General features: G+C 42.7%; 3 long non-coding RNA genes across 3 annotated transcripts; all 3 read right to left on the minus strand.

The window, feature by feature from the left end:
- Window positions 1-9,033: 9,033 nt before the first annotated feature.
- LOC121765019 lies at window positions 9,034-10,947 on the minus strand. Its single transcript, XR_006042702.1, has 2 exons — window positions 10,768-10,947; window positions 9,034-9,219 (listed from the first exon to the last, which is right to left on the minus strand). It is a non-coding gene; the product is annotated as an uncharacterized LOC121765019 (long non-coding RNA).
- Window positions 10,948-12,748: 1,801 nt separating this feature from the next.
- LOC121764824 lies at window positions 12,749-14,149 on the minus strand. Its single transcript, XR_006042634.1, has 3 exons — window positions 14,085-14,149; window positions 13,890-14,009; window positions 12,749-13,549 (listed from the first exon to the last, which is right to left on the minus strand). It is a non-coding gene; the product is annotated as an uncharacterized LOC121764824 (long non-coding RNA).
- Window positions 14,150-14,241: 92 nt separating this feature from the next.
- On the minus strand, window positions 14,242-14,943 carry LOC121764823. Its single transcript, XR_006042633.1, has 4 exons — window positions 14,770-14,943; window positions 14,590-14,690; window positions 14,451-14,506; window positions 14,242-14,313 (listed from the first exon to the last, which is right to left on the minus strand). It is a non-coding gene; the product is annotated as an uncharacterized LOC121764823 (long non-coding RNA).
- Window positions 14,944-19,579: the final 4,636 nt, after the last annotated feature.

The raw sequence follows: 19,579 nt of genomic DNA on the forward strand, positions 1-19,579 counted from the left end.
TTGGCGAAGAATCCAGCGTTTCATTCTAAAATAAAGCATGTGGAGTTGAAGTATCATTACATCCGACACCTAGTGGAGATGAAAATCCTGCAACTTGAGAACATACTTGGAAGTGAGAATCCTGCAGACATGTTTACTAAGGTGGTGACCTTAGAGAAATTGAAGCTATGCATAGCTTCAATTGCCCTTGGAACTTGAAGAGAAGGTTAGGCGATGCTAAGCGGATGCAGGGATGAGATCACGAGGATATGGTTGTTTAGGAGTTGTTAGTCTCCAAGTGAGAGATTGTTAATTATGGAGCCTAAAATATCTCCTACCATATTTAAGATTTGTTTTTTCCTTGAAGTATATTTCTTTGTGATAGATTTATTCCTTATGGAATATGTTTCCTAGTTTGACTAGAATTAGTGCTCTCTAGTTGCTTATAAATAGAGGTTCTCCCTCATTGTCAATGTCACGCCCGCATTTCCTAAGGATAGGAAGTACGGTGGACCGCGACTAGGGGAGGAGTAAAGAAGCGGGGAAGAAAGGGGAAAAACAAGAATATTTGACCCAAAGACATTTAAGAAAAGGAAATTCATTTTAAAACAAGGTACTGTAGCGACATTTCAAAAGTTTAAGTAACCAGAGTTTAAATGAAAACATTGTTTCGGATTACAAGCAGCGGAAAAAGATCAAGAGACGGATAATGCCAGGTATGACGACACGACATTATCCAAAACAAAGTGAAACGCATTTTGACTTTAACTGCTCAACATCCGTCCTCCCCATCGCCGCTCAACCTGCACATTAAGAAAACAACATGCAGGGCTGAGTACTTATTGCACTCAGTGGACACACGCCAAAATCATAGTTTGTCATGCCATAACAGTGTAACATTGGGGTTTTGAGTGTAATGAAAATAACCCAAGTACACCAAAATATATTTCATAAATTCGACTGCGCAGTCATTTTCCGATATTGCCACCCTTATTCCCTCAATCATACACTATCTGATCCAAACGGTGACAAGGGGCGTGGCCACACCCCAGGTCATCTAGACCGGCCAACTTGCTCTCAGATGGCACCCAGTCTCGTGTACACTAGCCTGAGGGTTCGCAGCCCAACAGACCCGAATTCGATTAAACATATGTGGTAAACCACTTCAGATAGGTTTCAAATCAAAACATTTGGCAAGACAAACAGTTCACCTCCATAAACAATTCCGGAACAGAGTCCGTATTAAAAACAACCCACGTAAAAGTAGGGTAGAAAAGCCCACCTCGATTGCTTAGCTTTTAAAATAATTCCCTTCTTCAACCACACTTTCCTCGTAATCGATCACCCTTTTGAAAGATAAATTGTATCATGATTAGAGTCAGAAGAGACGAGACTTTAAACGACAATGCATGATTCCTACGTGGACGACTTCAACATCTAGCACGTTACACGTACATACACTTAACAACATGTTACAAAACAAACACACAAAGTCACACGTTCGAAACACACCCCGCACGCAAACGACGTACCCAAAACGCGCACACGACACACGAACACAGCACTCCAAGTCCTGGCATACCCTTACTGTGCAAACGGCTCACTTGGCTCGGAAAAGGTTCGGAAAAACTCGGAAAAAGGATCGGCGTCTCGACATGGCTCGGTGTCTCGGCCGCTGGCTCGGCACCTCGGCCACCTGTTCGGCACCTCGGCCGCTGGCTCGGCACCTCGGCCGCCTGCTCGGCACCTCGGCCGCCTGCTCGGCACCTCGGCCGCTGGCTCGGCACCTCGGCCGCCTGCTCGGCCCCTCGGCCGCTGGCTCGGCATCTCGGCCGCCTGCTCGGCACCTCGGCCGCCTGCTCGGCACCTCGGCCGCTGGCTCGGCACCTCGGCCGCCTGCTCGGCACCTCGGCCGCCTGCTCGTCCCGTGCACACTCACTTTCCTCCAACTTCCGATTCTCAAACCCTATACAACATTCACACCACCCATTCTCCGTCCCAAAACACACCCAGACACCTGGGATCATCCCTTCAAAACCCCCCCACAACACTGCCCTAGGCCGGCCCCTAAAACTCTCGGCCAACCCACGCAAAACCCTCGAACCAAACACTGATTTTCCCGAGCCATCTCTTGGTCAAACACACCCACATTCATCACAAAAACATAGCACTCAGAATCACGCCAATTGCACATGAAAACATCTCCCAAAAACATACAACTCGCGAAACTGCGCAGTTTACTTGCAAAAATCATAATAAATTCATACGACATCCAAAGAGGCTGAAAATTACACACCACACAGAAGCCACATTAACCTTTATACAGTTCAAAATTCGTACCCAACGGAGATCGTTTGCTTAGATAAAAAGGGGTCGGAACCCACTGCCAGTTACTACCAAAAACATGCTCAACCATATCACAAAGCCACAAACCCTATTCAGCATCTAAACCATCCAAAACGTCCTATATGCATGAGTTTTCGAATTAAACAAGGGTTAGGGTTTGGTTACCTTTCTTGGATAGTTCAAACGTAAATTCGAAGCTTTCCCTACACCGATTTACAACGTACGAGCGTAACACCTTGAAGAAGCCAAGATGATGATGAGAAGGGGATGAATGGGGAAAGGTAAACCGAGAGAGAGAGGGGCGAGAGCTTACCGTGAGAGCACACTTCGAGAGAGATGAGAGCTAGAGAGCGAGAGAGAGAGAGAGAGAGAGAGAGACCGAGAAGAGAGAACGAATGGAAAAGAGGGGGAGGGAAATCGGTTATGAGGGAGTGGGGGCGGTTGAGAGAATCATGGGGTGATGGGGGAGGTTTTTTTTCGAAAAAGAAGAGAGAATTGGGGAGGGAGGGATTTAATTTGTTAATTAGGAGTTTTTATTCATAGCTTAATTACTTAATTCCATTTTAATTTGCCTAGGTAGAAAATACCACATCCACAACAATCAAATAAACACAAATAATATTTTCCACACCATATTTTAAACACAAAAAAATTTCATCCTTAATTAAAAGAATAAAATTCCACAAATTTTCGGGTATTACATTCCTCCCACCTTAACAAAATTTCGTCTCAAAATTTGTTAGATTACTCAAACAGCTCTGGAAACTTCTCTCTCATCTTATCTTCTGATTCCCATGTTGCCTCTTCGGTTCCATGATTCCTCCACCGTACTTTCACCGAAGCAATTGACTTATTCCTCAATTCTTGCACTCTTCGATCCAAAATGGCCTCGGGCTTCTCCTCATAGCTTAGATCGGGATTTAGGACCATCATCTCTTCTTGGTGAACTATGTGTGTGGGGTCAAACACGTACTTCCTCAATTGTGACACATGGAAGACGTTGTGCACATTTCCAAAGCTTGGTGGTAGAGCCAACCTGTATGCTACCACGCCGACTCTATCCAAAATCTCGTATGGACCAATAAATCGGGGTCTCAGCTTTCCCTTCACTCCAAAACGAGTTATTCCCTTAGAAGGGGAAACTTTCAGAAAGACCTTTTCCCCGACCTCGAACTGTAACTCGGTCCTTCGAACATCCGCATAAGATTTCTGTCGATCTTGTGCCTCCTTGATCCTCCCACGGATTTGTCGGACAATCTCTATCATCTCTTCTACAGAGTCTGGTCCGAGAATTCTTCTCTCACCCACTTCATCCCAATAAAGTGGCGATCTACACTTCTTTCCATACAAGGCCTCATATGGGGCCATCTTGATAGTCGTCTGGTAACTATTGTTGTACGCGAATTCAACCAATGGCAACACTTCTTCCCAACCCCAGCCTCGATCAAGCACCACGGCTCGTAGCATGTCCTCCAAGGCTTGTATCGTTCTCTCCGACTGCCCGTCGGTTTGAGGGTGGAAAGCTGTACTGAAATTCAACTTAGTCCCCAACTCGTGTTGCAGGCTTGTCCAAAATCTAGAAGTGAATTTAGCATCACGATCAGATGTGATTGTCGTTGGAACTCCATGCAAGCGTATAATCTCCCGTACACATACCTTAGCCAACTGGTCGGATCCATAAGTAGCGCGAACCGGTACAAAGTGGGCAGATTTGGTGAGACGATCTATAATCACCCAAATCACCGTGTTCCCTCGCTGGGATTTTGGCAGTCCTATCACAAAGTCCATTGCAATATGTTCCCACTTCCATTCCGGAATCTCGAGGGGTTGCAATTTCCCATAGGGCCGTTGGTGTAGCGCCTTTACTTGTTGACACGCTAGGCATCTCTCCACAAAAGCTGCAACATGCTTTTTCATACCGTTCCACCAAAACTGTCTTTTCAAGTCTTGATACATTTTGGTGCTCCCTGGATGAGCAGCGTATGGGGTTTCATGTGCTTCTCTCATGATTTCCATCCTCAAGCCTTCATCCTTGGGCACACACAACCTTCCCTTGTAGGTGAGACCGTTATCCGCTGCCTCACGGAAACTTCCGGGTTCACCCGTCCTCACTTCTGAGCGAATCCTTTCTAGTAGCGTATCTCGCCGTTGAGCTTCCACAATTCTGGCTCTTAAGTCGGGTTCCATCACCAACGTGGCTACTATCCCTTCCACAGTCTCGGGCATTCTCACCACTTCCAAGCGCATCTTACTGAACTCTTGGATTATACTCTCCTCGATAGTAAGAAAGGTGGCCAGCTGAGATTGAGACTTCCTACTAAGAGCATCGGCCACTACGTTTGCTTTTCCCGGATGGTAATTTATACCACAATCGTAGTCCTTCACCAACTCGAGCCACCTACGTTGGCGCATATTCAGCTCCTTTTGCTCAACGAAGTACTTTAGACTCTTATGGTCCGTGTATATCTCACAACGGACTCCATAGAGATGGTGTCTCCAGATCTTCAAAGCATGCACCACAGCTGCCAGTTCCAAGTCATGCGTCGGATAATTCAGTTCATGGGGCTTCAATTGTCTCGATGCATATGCAATCACTTTCCCCTTCTGCATAAGCACACATCCCAGTCCCACCTTCGACGCATCCGTATATACCGCATAGTCAGTCTCTGGCTCCGGCACAGCTAGGATTGGTGCGGTGGTCAATTTCTCCTTCAACAACTGAAAGCTCGCCTCACATTCTGGCGTCCAAATCATCTTGACTCCCTTTTTCAGTTGTTGCGTCATTGGCCTTGCTATCTTCGAGAATCCCTCGATGAATCTTCGATAATAGCCCGCCAGTCCTAAAAAGCTTCGGATTTCATTTTGTGTAGAAGGTGGCTTCCATTCCTGCACTGCTTCCACCTTGGCCGGGTCTACACGAATTCCATCTGAGGTTACTACATGTCCAAGAAAGTTCACTTCCTTGAGCCAAAACTCGCATTTACTGAACTTAGCATATAGTTTCTCGTCCCTTAGAGTTGCTAAGACGGTTCTCAAGTGCTCTTTGTGCTCCTCTTCGTTCTTTGAGTAAACGAGCACGTCATCGATGAAAACCAGGACAAACCGATCCAGAAATGGATGGAACACGCGGTTCATAAGGTCCATGAACACTGCCGGGGCGTTCGTCAGTCCAAAAGGCATTACAACGAACTCATAATGACCATATCTTGTTCGGAACGCCGTCTTGGGTACATCTTCTCGCCGAACCCTCAACTGATGGTACCCAGACCTCAAATCCATCTTAGAGAAGACTCCTGCCCCTCGAAGTTGGTCAAACAAGTCGTCTATCCTTGGTAGTGGATACTTGTTCTTTAGCGTTAGTTTGTTTAGCTCCCGATAGTCGATGCACATCCTCATCGTTCCATCCTTCTTCTTTACAAACAACACTGGTGCTCCCCATGGTGACACGCTAGGTCTAATGAATCCCAATTCCAGTAGCTCTTGCAGTTGCACCTTAAGCTCCTCCAACTCTTTTGGCGCCATTCTATAAGGTGCCTTGGATATTGGTGCCGATCCGGGCTCCAGATCGATCGTGAATTCTACCTGCCTGTCGGGTGGGGGTCCCGGCAATGCATCGGGGAAGACATCGGGATATTCACTCACTATCGCCACATCTTCTATCTTCCTGTCTTTCTTCTCCTCCCCATTCAAATAAACAAGGTACGCTGGACATCCCTTCCTCATCATTGTAGTGGCTTGCAGCGCAGAGATAATGGACTTGCGTCGGCTCATTGGGACTCCGTGAAACTTCATCGGCTCTTTTCCGGGGGTTTCAAACGAGATTTCCCTTTCTCTACAATGAAGGGTAACGTGGTTCTCCGCTAACCAATCCATACCCAAGATTATGTCTACGCTACCCATCGTCATTACTTGCAAATTATAAGCCACTAAACTGAGTTCACCTATTCCAAAGTTCACACATGCACAAGATCGGGATATATCTATAGTCCCGCCTACCGGTGAGGTCACACTCATAGTGGGTTCGGTCTTAACAGTATGTAATCCCAAAGTATCCACACAAGACGTTGATATAAAGGAATGCGACGCACCCGTATCAAACAAGACAACTATAGGCATATTGAGAAGTGTGCCCATACCTGCCAAGTTTCCTTGCTCAAAGGTTTCTTTCCCGTTTGCCGGCTGTTTCCCCTTCAAGGCGTAGGCCCTTGCTTGCGATGGCAATCCTTGGCGGCGTTGCTGTGGTGGAGGTGCAGGTAAAGCCTGGGGTTGTGGACTGAAGCCTAGCTGGTTCTGTCTCGTTCCCGTTCCCATGTGCTTGTTTGGGCAATTTCGGATGTAGTGGCCACTCCCACCACAGTTGAAGCACCTAGGGTCTCGACACTCCCCGGTGTGATACTTGAAGCACCTTCCACATTGAGGGTTCCTCGGCGGAAAGTTTGCCCTCGGTTGGAAAGTATTCTGTCTCCCGCCATTGTAGGGTGGGTTCCTCATGTGTTGTGGCCTCTTACCACCATACTGAGCCTGGTCACCATCCCACCTCCTCTTCTCTTGGTGGCCTGACTGAGCTTGTAGGGGTGTCGCGTTTGTTGTTGCCACAACTCTTGGCTTAGGGAGTGCATCTTCCACGTCCAGTGCACAAGTCAAGATCTCCGAGTAGGAGAGTTCTCCTCGACAGGCCAACGCGGCCTTTATCTCATCTCTGAGCCCGGCCCGGAACTTCACCGCCCATTTCTCATCGGTGTCCATCAACTCGGGCGCATATCGTGCCATCTGCGCGAGGGCTCGGTCATACTCGGTCACAGTCATTCGGCCTTGGCTTAGCGTGTGGAACTCTACCACCTTGGCCCGTCTGTACGTCTTTGGGACATACTTGTTATCGATCTCCACCTTAAACTCCTCCCATGTTAGCGCCTCCAGGCGGGCAGGATTCATAGTTCTTTGCCGAGTCTCCCACCAGTAATCGGCAGCACCTGACAGTTGAAAGGTAGCGCCAGCAATGCGCTCCCTATCTGTGCACTCCATGACCCTGAAGATACGCTCGAGGCCGCGTATCCACTCTTCCGCTTTGGATGGGTCTCCTTGTCCGTCAAATTTTGGGGGATTCTGCCTTGAGAACGTAACTATGAATCTTTCTTGTTGAGGCGGGGGTGGAGGTGGTGGTGGCGGTGGTGGTGCCTCCACGTTGGGTCCTTGTCGTGGTTGGCGTGCACGTCTTGGCGGCATTCTGATTCAATATCCAAAAAGTGTTACTACCATTCTCATCCAAAAATTACCACTTTCTCAAAATTTTTCCTCACAAAATCTTCATGTAGTATAAGATGCAACACATAGGATATAAATCAAAATCAAATTCTCATTAAAAGAAAGAAGGCCAACATTGTTCCCAAGAGTAGATCGTACTGAAAGCAAAAACTGAAAAGACAACGAACTATTCTAATTCTAGACTACGACTCTATCATCCTCATCCATAGGCCCTTCCTCCGGGTCTTCGTCGTCGTCCTCCTCGGAGTTCCCTGGCAGAGCCTCCTCATAATCATCTTCATACCCTTGTTCACCCTCGTACATGCTCACATACTTGTCCTGATACACAATCCTCTCTTGCACATCCTGTGGGGGCGGTTCCTCTCGAGAGTCTACCAGTGCACAATACACGGCCTTCCGAAAGCCAGCCATGTCACCCACCATGTCATCGGTAACGGGCTCATGCCACGTGTACCTCCTCGCCGTTCTTTCAGCCCACTCTTTCCAGCTGTCGGGGAGCAATTCTATTAGCTTCTCAATGCCGTCATGCTCTGTCACTCCGAACTCCTGAGCTGCCCTCCAGAGGGTATCGAAGTGTGCCACGAACTCGATCAACGGTATGTGATCCTTCTTCCGGTACACTCTATAATCCCTGAGCACCCTCTGTGCCCTAAGTCTATCGCGATCACTCCGTCGCGGGGTTCGGAACATACGCGCCATCTATAGAAAAACAGAAACAACCGCCTCGCGTATAAAAACAGAGTACATAACCGAAGAAGAGAGAGAGATATGTGTATGCAGACGTATCGCTGTTCTAAACCAAACCCGCTGGTGTTCAAAGGCCAAAAGCTCTTATCTATCATAGGTCCAAGAAGCACTAGTGAAATCCTATCACGTCTAAGTTCAAACATTCAAAAGGCCAACACATTCTCCCATAAAAGCTCACATCAACAATCACGTCATCAAATCATCACACATCAGTCACATGCTTTCATATAAGTTCATCATACATCAACAGTTCATAACACCATAACAGTTCATAACTCAAATAATTTCCAACTTTTCCACATCACTTTGTACCCTTCCACATGTCTCAACATTTACTTAAACTTTACATAAAAATCATTTTCAACACCAAAATCACAATTTCCTCCACTTCCATATACTTTCCAAAATTTTGAAATTTTCATTACCTCATTTCAGGTTGAGTGCGATGAGTCGGATGTTGAGCCAATGACACTTTTGAAAACTTACTCCAGTCAGAAAAAGAATTTTTTTTTGGGTCCAGAGAAGAAAGAGAAAACCTAGGCTCTGATACCACTCTGTCACGCCCGCATTTCCTAAGGATAGGAAGTACGGTGGACCGCGACTAGGGGAGGAGTAAAGAAGCGGGGAAGAAAGGGGAAAAACAAGAATATTTGACCCAAAGACATTTAAGAAAAGGAAATTCATTTTAAAACAAGGTACTGTAGCGACATTTCAAAAGTTTAAGTAACCAGAGTTTAAATGAAAACATTGTTTCGGATTACAAGCAGCGGAAAAAGATCAAGAGACAGATAATGCCGGGTATGACGACACGACATTATCCAAAACAAAGTGAAACGCATTTTGACTTTAACTGCTCAACATCCGTCCTCCCCATCGCCGCTCAACCTGCACATTAAGAAAACAACATGCAGGGCTGAGTACTTATTGCACTCAGTGGACACACGCCAAAATCATAGTTTGTCATGCCATAACAGTGTAACATTGGGGTTTTGAGTGTAATGAAAATAACCCAAGTACACCAAAATATATTTCATAAATTCGACTGCGCAGTCATTTTCCGATATTGCCACCCTTATTCCCTCAATCATACACTATCTGATCCAAACGGTGACAAGGGGCGTGGCCACACCCCAGGTCATCTAGACCGGCCAACTTGCTCTCAGATGGCACCCAGTCTCGTGTACACTAGCCTGAGGGTTCGCAGCCCAACAGACCCGAATTCGATTAAACATATGTGGTAAACCACTTCAGATAGGTTTCAAATCAAAACATTTGGCAAGACAAACAGTTCACCTCCATAAACAATTCCGGAACAGAGTCCGTATTAAAAACAACCCACGTAAAAGTAGGGTAGAAAAGCCCACCTCGATTGCTTAGCTTTTAAAATAATTCCCTTCTTCAACCACACTTTCCTCGTAATCGATCACCCTTTTGAAAGATAAATTGTATCATGATTAGAGTCAGAAGAGACGAGACTTTAAACGACAATGCATGATTCCTACGTGGACGACTTCAACATCTAGCACGTTACACGTACATACACTTAACAACATGTTACAAAACAAACACACAAAGTCACACGTTCGAAACACACCCCGCACGCAAACGACGTACCCAAAACGCGCACACGACACACGAACACAGCACTCCAAGTCCTGGCATACCCTTACTGTGCAAACGGCTCACTTGGCTCGGAAAAGGTTCGGAAAAACTCGGAAAAAGGATCGGCGTCTCGACATGGCTCGGTGTCTCGGCCGCTGGCTCGGCACCTCGGCCGCCTGCTCGGCACCTCGGCCGCTGGCTCGGCACCTCGGCCGCCTGCTCGGCACCTCGGCCGCCTGCTCGTCCCGTGCACACTCACTTTCCTCCAACTTCCGATTCTCAAACCCTATACAACATTCACACCACCCATTCTCCGTTCCAAAACACACCCAGACACCTGGGATCATCCCTTCAAAACCCCCCCACAACACTGCCCTAGGCCGGCCCCTAAAACTCTCGGCCAACCCACGCAAAACCCTCGAACCAAACACTGATTTTCCCGAGCCATCTCTTGGTCAAACACACCCACATTCATCACAAAAACATAGCACTCAGAATCACGCCAATTGCACATGAAAACATCTCCCAAAAACATACAACTCGCGAAACTGCACAGTTTACTTGTAAAAATCATAATAAATTCATACGACATCCAAAGAGGCTGAAAATTACACACCACACAGAAGCCACATTAACCTTTATACAGTTCAAAATTCGTACCCAACGGAGATCGTTTGCTTAGATAAAAAGGGGTCGGAACCCACTGCCAGTTACTACCAAAAACATGCTCAACCATATCACAAAGCCACAAACCCTATTCAGCATCTAAACCATCCAAAACGTCCTATATGCATGAGTTTTTGAATTAAACAAGGGTTAGGGTTTGGTTACCTTTCTTGGATAGTTCAAACGTAAATTCGAAGCTTTCCCTACACCGATTTACAACGTACGAGCGTAACACCTTGAAGAAGCCAAGATGATGATGAGAAGGGGATGAATGGGGAAAGGTAAACCGAGAGAGAGAGGGGCGAGAGCTTACCGTGAGAGCACACTTCGAGAGAGATGAGAGCTAGAGAGCGAGAGAGAGAGAGAGAGAGAGAGAGAGAGAGACCGAGAAGAGAGAACGAATGGAAAAGAGGGGGAGGGAAATCGGTTATGAGGGAGTGGGGGCGGTTGAGAGAATCATGGGGTGATGGGGGAGGTTTTTTTTCGAAAAAGAAGAGAGAATTGGGGAGGGAGGGATTTAATTTGTTAATTAGGAGTTTTTATTCATAGCTTAATTACTTAATTCCATTTTAATTTGCCTAGGTAGAAAATACCACATCCACAACAATCAAATAAACACAAATAATATTTTCCACACCATATTTTAAACACAAAAAAATTTCATCCTTAATTAAAAGAATAAAATTCCACAAATTTTCGGGTATTACAGTCAAATTATCCAGAAATTATATAGTGAAATCTCTGGCTTGACATCGCCATCAGACGTAGATACACATTGTATCGAACTTGGTAAACAATTTGTTATATTCATTCTCTTTCATATTCGTGATTGTCTGTGTTTATTTCCCAACAGAGTTTGACATCATTGATCCTCAGTTCATCTAAAGAAATAACCATGATTTATTATTGTTAACCTTATTTGGTTTTCTCAATTTTCATTCCCCCAATATTTATATCTTTTTCGCTATACGTAAAGGGTTATTCGAAGAGATTTAGAATACAATAGATCTATTTATCAATTCCAACAATGACAATCACTATCAAAAATCCATATAAAGAAAGAAGCGATATTGAAAATTATAACTAGCTAGCATGCACAATAAAATTAAAAATGCTACTACGTGATGCTATGCTACTACAATTTCAAAGGTTGAGATTTGGTAGGGAAGTGAGGAACAATAATTGGTGTAGTTGTGTAGCCATTATCAGGATCTTCTTTGTGATCAGATGAAGAAGAAAAATGTCCAAAGCAATTCAGAAACCCTAAACAGAAGCTATATAAAGGGGACATTTAATTTTGTGGGTAGGCTAGTTTATGAATAAATGAGTTGCTACTAAATGAAATGTTTTGCTCTAGCTATTTATAGGCATGAAATACTTGCATGCTAAGCAAGAATGTAGTCAACTACTCATGTATATTGAACTGATTAATGCTGTGCTGCGCAAGTATATTGACCTGGTGGAAGACCTATTTTTCCACTAGTAAGAGATTGCAATCCTTTCCATATGAAGTATATGATAATGATATTGATATGGAATTAATATTATGTTTGGGGAAGTTTTTCCACGAATAATGCCAAACCCGCTTTTATCATAAGATGAAACTTTATGAATTTATAAAATAAAAATGCAATAATTATCACTACAAAAAACTCGCCATTTAGTGACTGAAATATCCGTCACTAATCATCAAATTTCCGTCACTAAATAACGTTAGTGACAGATTACTGACGAAAGGACGCCGTAATTAAAAAGCTTGTCAATAAAAATTTAGTGATTGATTTTGTCCGTCACTAAATTTAACAACACTACCAACGGAATATGTTGTCACAAAACCGAGTGGCCTCTGCATTTAGATGTCACTGATTAGAGACCGACATACCTCCATCACTGTGTTGCATATTTACACATTAGTGACTGCCAAATCTGTCACTAATCTAGCATTTGGATCTGAATTTTTATTTTAATATTTCACCTGAAACCTAAAATCAATGCATTTGGATCAGAATTTTTATTTAATTAATATTCAACTGAATATTAAAAAAAAACTAAAATCAATAACCAATAAAATTAAATATACAAAATAAACATTAAATTCAAAATTATGATGAATAAGTATAAATGTTAGCAGTTAAAACAAGCCACAAAAGTATGAAATGTATGATGTTCAAAAGAAAAGACAAGGTATCAAGTTTGTGATACATGGGTCATATCCCCACAGAACCGTCAGGAGCGTGGCTGGACGGGTGGAACGTCGTCATGAACTGCTTCATCATCTCTTGCATCATCATTTTCCAACTTTGTTCTTTGCTCACGATCAGCATCGAGTTCCTGACTCATTTCTTGTCGTAATTCTTCCCGCAATTCTTGGCGCAATTCCTCTCGTATTTCAGCTCGCACAGAAGGATCTAAGCCGGTCGGGGCATGAGCATTCAAGTTAATATAATACTAGTATCAGTAACTAAAATAACATCAGCTCTAATCAACTAGCTAATTCTAACTGCAACAGATCATAAAACTCAACATTATTCTTTTTTTTCAGATTCCATCCCATGATACGTACATTCAACAAAGAGGGATGCAAGGTAGAAATTGTCCTTTGTCATAAAGCTGCAGTTAAAGCCATGGATGACCATGTAGTACTTCTTACACACCATATCTAAGCAATGTAGCTTGTTATTCCTAATTAATTTACTCTTACAAATTGAATAAAAAATAATTTCTTCCAAGAGATCATAATTGATGCACCTAGTAAACAGTGCAAATCTTGGACACGTACAACACATATCATTTAAGAAAAACAAAGAAAACCACCCTGATAAAATAATAGCCAACTCACCAATATATTGACAAACACAAATTTGAGGCTTTACCAATTATGAGGACTTCGGGTGTGCACCATTTAAATCTCTCTCCGATGTATCATAACTACCGATGTGTGAACTTCCTGCACAAACACCCATATCTGATGGTAAGATATAAATCCATAACAACTAAAAACAAAACAGCAAATTTCAGCAACATTACAACATTAAGAATGACAATTCACAAGCATCACCAGCAAACAACATAGCAATTCAGTAGAGCATTTGCTGCATCAGTAACACAAATATTAAACACAAATATCATCATCATTAGCCACATCATTCAAACAATTAGCAAATTTTTCCAAGCAAAACTGACTGAAAAATCAACACCATGAACAAATTGTTTCAATTCAAAGCAAAGCTACAGAAAAGTTCTATTAAAACGAGTTTTGATTAGAGAGGGTATATTTATATATATACCTGGTGGCAATAATTCCAGTAACCACTGGAATAGCCAACAGGATAGCCCAGCCCAACTAGTGCCTCCTACATCGTCGTCGTCGAAGAAGACAGATGGGATAGTGCCAAATAACAAATTATCTGTGATAATGAGGTTCCTAAGGAATGGAAAATTATCTTCTTGATTTTTAAGAACAATATAACAACAATACCAACCAAGTGATTTTCACCAAGCTGTAAATTTGTGAGGGAAGTGAGGTTTCCAAGTTCCTCTGGTCTGCTACCTGTTTAATCGAACCAAACTATTAAATTAAAATTTTTCAAACAACTAAATTACTGAACACGAGACATAGATTTGTAGAACATATATACCAGTCAACTGATTAGTAGAAAGGATTAGATTTGTCGGGGAAGCAAGGGTTCCCAAATTCCTCAGGTATGCTACCTGCATTATGTAGTCAGTAAAACAAATTAAAACAATAGATAGATATCACATTAGTTGAATTAAGGATGATGAGTTTATCAAAATTTTATCAAAAATATAATAGCATAATCTAGCAAGTATTACTATATCCAACGTACCTGTCAAGTTATTAGATATAATGGTTTTCACTTTATCTTGATGGATATAAGATTTTCTGGAGGGAAGTAAAAAATGAAAAGAAAGTCATGATATAAACCAACTAATAAGTGGATATTCAATCTGGAAATTGCAACAAACCTTTCAGCAGAAGATTTACTATTCTTCCTTGATTCAAATTGAGGCGTATCATTTGGCAGTTGAGATGCTTTATGAATCGGACATAGCATAACAAAGTTTTCCTGTCATGTGTTAAAAACCACAACATTAATCACATTGTTTTCTCCATTTTTTAGGAAATTGTTGTTAGTTTATACTTACATAATCCCACAGGCATTATGGAGTCAACCTAGCACAAGGAACATGAAAGCTCTTGCCACAACTCTTGTCATAACACCGGAGAGCAGCTCCATTGATGCCACAACAACAACATATTCTTCGACTTCTAGACAACTTATTTTCAAGGTTGACAATATATCTTCTTCAAAATACACATTGGGTACCCTACAAAAGATGCACAACCTTATTTTGCTATATATAACAAGAAAATAACAAATTGAAATAACTTCGATGACTAATGACTACCCTAACAAAGATGAACAAGTAGATAGTAGCCTGATACAACAATTTGATGAAGCACATTAGATAAATTTTATCAATCCACCACCACTGTTTCGCAAACTAGATAATTGTGCAGAAATTGTTCTAAATGTCATACCATTCCACACAGTTCTTGTGAGCGTGTATAGCATTCTTTCTTGGATCATCCATTTCCAACTTCCCGCCAACGTAGTGAACCATGATAGAAGAAGCAGCGCAATGATGATGCTCCAAACGAACTTCAAGTCCAGCACCTCGTCTTCGCAGAGGTTTAGCGTCTGCTTCTTCGATGACGGTGGGAAGTTGAGGTCTGGTAACTTGGCTGTTGCCTTGCTCTGTTGAGGTTTGTTTTCTGTTGTTGATGATGAGTTCGAGGAATTGCATCTCTGTAGAACACTTTTCCTGACTGGAAATAGACATGAATTAAACAACTGATCAATGCCAGAATCACTAATTTCACTCATAAACAGGATTGGACGATCAATTGAACTTTAATTGCAAAGCAAGGGAGAGAAGAAGGTAATGAATGTGCAATTTTAAACCTAAGAGCTTCAATCATGGCAGAAATGCCTCCACAATCCCAAGAAAAATAACGACACATATATTCATCATTAGGGAAATTCGGGTTTATGGGGGAGTTTACACTAAATATTACGTAAATGTACCCATTTTGTTATCTATTCCACAAATGGGAAAAACGCCAACCACATTGGCGTTTTTATTAGTAAATACGCCAACGTCATTGGCGTGTTTTAAGGTAAATACGCCAACGATGATGGCGTTTTTTACTTGTGCCGTATTTTGGGTGTATGCTCTCGGATTGTAATTACGATAAAACACGCCAACTTGGTTGGCGTGTATAAATAAAAAAACGCCTTTATAAATGGCGTGTTATCTTTGTTGAAACGCCGAACATATTGGCGTTTTTCTAAAAGACGCCAACCCGAGTGGCGTATTTACTTAATCATTAAAAACGCCAACCTGAGTGGCGTGTTTAATCAGACTGCTATACCAGGCGTTCCTCCCCCAAATCGCGAAAACCTCACAACACACAGCCTTCGCGATTTCTCTAGCTGCGCGCCTTCTCTCCGTGATTTCGGCCTACATTCATCAATCGGTGCTATTCTCCCCCAAATTCATCTATTTTATTCGGTTAGTATACTTACCTTTTACATTATTATAGTAATTGGTGGATAGCTAGGGTTTGTAATGGGTTGTGAATTGAGTAGAAATATTATGCATTTTGGATTGGTTGAATGATATTATTGTTGATTATTATGTTGGATTGTGTTGGGTTTAAGTTAATTTGTGTATAAATTTGATTATAAACCTAAACCCTAGGGTTTTTATAGCTAAAAAATTGGGCAAATTGTTTTGATTTATGTGGGTTTTGGTTGATGTATGTTGATTAGTTTAGATTGTTAAATTTGTTTATATTGTTAGGTTTGTCAAATTGAAATTGGACAAATTGAAAATGTTAGGTTAGGCAAAATTGAAATTGGTAGGTTGGGCGAATTGTTAATTGAAATTGTTAATTTTGTGTAGGTGAATTGGTTTATGATTTTGAATGTGCAATGTTGTGTAACTTGCTTATTTGATGTTGGTGTTCAATTTGTGATATTGGATTAAATTGTATCTAATTATTGAAATGGTTTATGGTTGGTTATTGTTGAATTTGGTTTATGAAATTGGATTAAATGTTATGGTTGGTTATTGTTGAATTTGAATTATGTAGGTAAATTATGGCATCATCTTCAACCTCTCGTCGTCGGCTTGCATGTGGTCCTGCGGATCCATCTGTATTATATTTTCAGAGACAACACGTCTCTAACAACATATGGGCAGGAGTTCCATCCGAAGATGTACGCTGCCGACGATTTGAAGGAAAAATTTGGGATGTTCCCATCCAGCAATATGTCTTGGCAATAGTGGACCAGATGGGGTTTGGGGGTATGTTAAGGTGTGGTAAACCAAAAGAAATTGACCACCATCTTATCACAGCTCTGATTGAACGTTGGAGGCCAGAGACTCACACGTTTCACTTTCCAGTCGGTGAAGCGACTGTGACACTGGAAGACGTGGAGGTCTTATGGGGCCTGAAAGTTGATGGAGAGGCTCTGACAGCTTACATCCCCCCGACGGACGCGGGATATTGGACGGACAGGTGTATGGATTTTCTAGGATTCATACCGGAAGCATCCGAGTTGAAGGAAATGGCTTTTAAGCAGACGAGCTTATCGCGCCAATTGAGGATTGAGCTGTCTGATGAGTATCCATCCTTGAAAGAGCATTCGGGCAGTTGCGCCTGTCGTGACCTGGTTGACGGCAATGTTTACATCGGCGTCGGGCTCGTGGCTGGTCAGCTTCACGGACATCCATCTGATTAGGAATCCTAGTAGTACGGTATCGACCGCGACTTTTAGGCATTAACTGAGCTCGTGAACATCGCAAAGTCCATTCAGGCACGGCCCAATAATCTTGGTGTCTGGGTGGATTGAACACCGTAGAATATTGGTGTACCCAAACACTTGTGCGGTATACGGGATCAACAAGCGACAGCATGTTGTCGTTTCTAAAACGCGCAACTGCCGCTGCATGTGAACATGGAAGTCTCCACATCTGCCACTTTTGACATTTGCAGTGCGAGTCCAAGTACTTTACCTTCCACTTATTATCGCCCTTTCCACCAATTCGACGCTTTGTTCGAACCACATAATGCCCTGCAATTGTGTTGGGTGCTCTCACATTATGTAATTGACCTTTTGCATCATTTTTGCACACCTTTTCATGCGCCCATGGGGTCAGTGGTGTGGCACACTGTGTTGATGCAATTGACCGGTCATTGAACCATTCTATTGTCCTCCAGAATATCATATCAATGCAAGCTTTAATTGGGAGTTGTCTTGCGCCTCTCAACACATTGTTGTATGATTCCACCATATTAGTGGTCACCTCACCCCATCTTTTGTGTTTGTCATAAGCCAGATTCCATTTTTCTAACTCCACGGCATCAAGGTACTGCAAAGCCTCGGTGTTGACGTTTCGAAGTAAACGACGTCTGATCTTAAACTTGCGCTTCTTGGTAGCAATACCAATTTTCCAAACAAGTCTTTTGACCATGATACCTTTATGATTCTGCAAAACATTCTTTCTAACATGTACCAAGCAAAATCTGTGATGACCCACATTGGGTTCTTCTTTCCATATGGAAGAATTCATTGCATCTATGATTCCCACATGCCTATCAGATATGACACATATTTCATTCTTTGCTACATGAAGTCTAATGCGTTCCATAAACCAATTCCAACTTTCTTTGGTTTCCTCATCAACAATGGCATATGCAACAGGCAAACATTTCTTATTAGCATCAAATCCAACGGCAATAAGAATTTTACCTCTACATCGTCCACGTAGATGAGTTCCATCAACCGTTAAAACTGGTTTGCATAGTTGAAAAGCCTCCACAGCTGGTCCAAAAGCCCAGAATACGTACTTGAATACCTTGTTCATACCATTGCTTAATATGTCATCGTGCAACCATTCCACAATTGTGCCAGGATTTTGTCTTTGCATTTCATTCAAATAAGCTGGTAACACTTTGAACGACCACTCCCATCCACCGTATACAAGCTCAATCGCTGTCCTCCGAGCATACCATGCTTTCTTGTAACTAACTTTGACATGAAATCTATTTTCAATATCCGCCACAATTGCTTTTACCTTGTAGCAAGGATCGTTTTCTATCTGATGGCGAACACTCAACGCTATCATACCCGACGAAAGATTAGCGTGGCCATTATAGTTACGATCCCCCATGCAAGTATGAGCAGTGCTGAACACTCTAATTTGCCAGTGTTCATCATGCTTCCTCAGTGTTGCTCGGCACTCCCACAAACATGGCGGTAAGGACTTATCTTTCGGATTTCCTTGTGGCCACTTACATACTGCATGCCATCTCTTTCCTTTACTTTCAACAACTGTATATTGTCGGATTTTTTCCAAATGCCAATGAGTCACAGCTGCCTTCAATTCCAACTTCGTTCTAAATTTACTATGCAAACCGACATTGGTAGGATCTTTTTCACTCCAATAATGCACACTGGGATCATCACGCTCAAAGTTTTTTGGATCAAAACTATCATATGGACCTGGTAAGGTGCGAAAGTAGTTGATTCCAGGCTGTGGGAACTGTGGAACTACTCTTCCTCCAACTGCCCTTCCACCAACTGATGTTTCTCCAACTGCTGTTTCTCCAAGTGGAATGGATGGTCTTGAAGCAACAAATTGTTCATCATCCGACGGATCACCATCCGAGTCTGTACTAACCGGGTCGGAATCTTCAGAATAATAAGGTGATTGTGGATCAAGAAAGTCGGCTTTATCAGGACCTATTATGTCATCAACCACATCACAATTGTCACGTTCCCCTAAATGCACGCCTCCAGCTTCAAAATCTTGTGTTGCAGCTAAATATGGTTCTTGGGCTCTCGTAGACGTACCAACATCAAAATCTTGTGTTGCAGCAAAA

Source organism: Salvia splendens, chromosome 14 (assembly GCF_004379255.2).
Source record: "Salvia splendens isolate huo1 chromosome 14, SspV2, whole genome shotgun sequence".
Classification (NCBI taxonomy): Eukaryota; Viridiplantae; Streptophyta; class Magnoliopsida; order Lamiales; family Lamiaceae; genus Salvia; species Salvia splendens.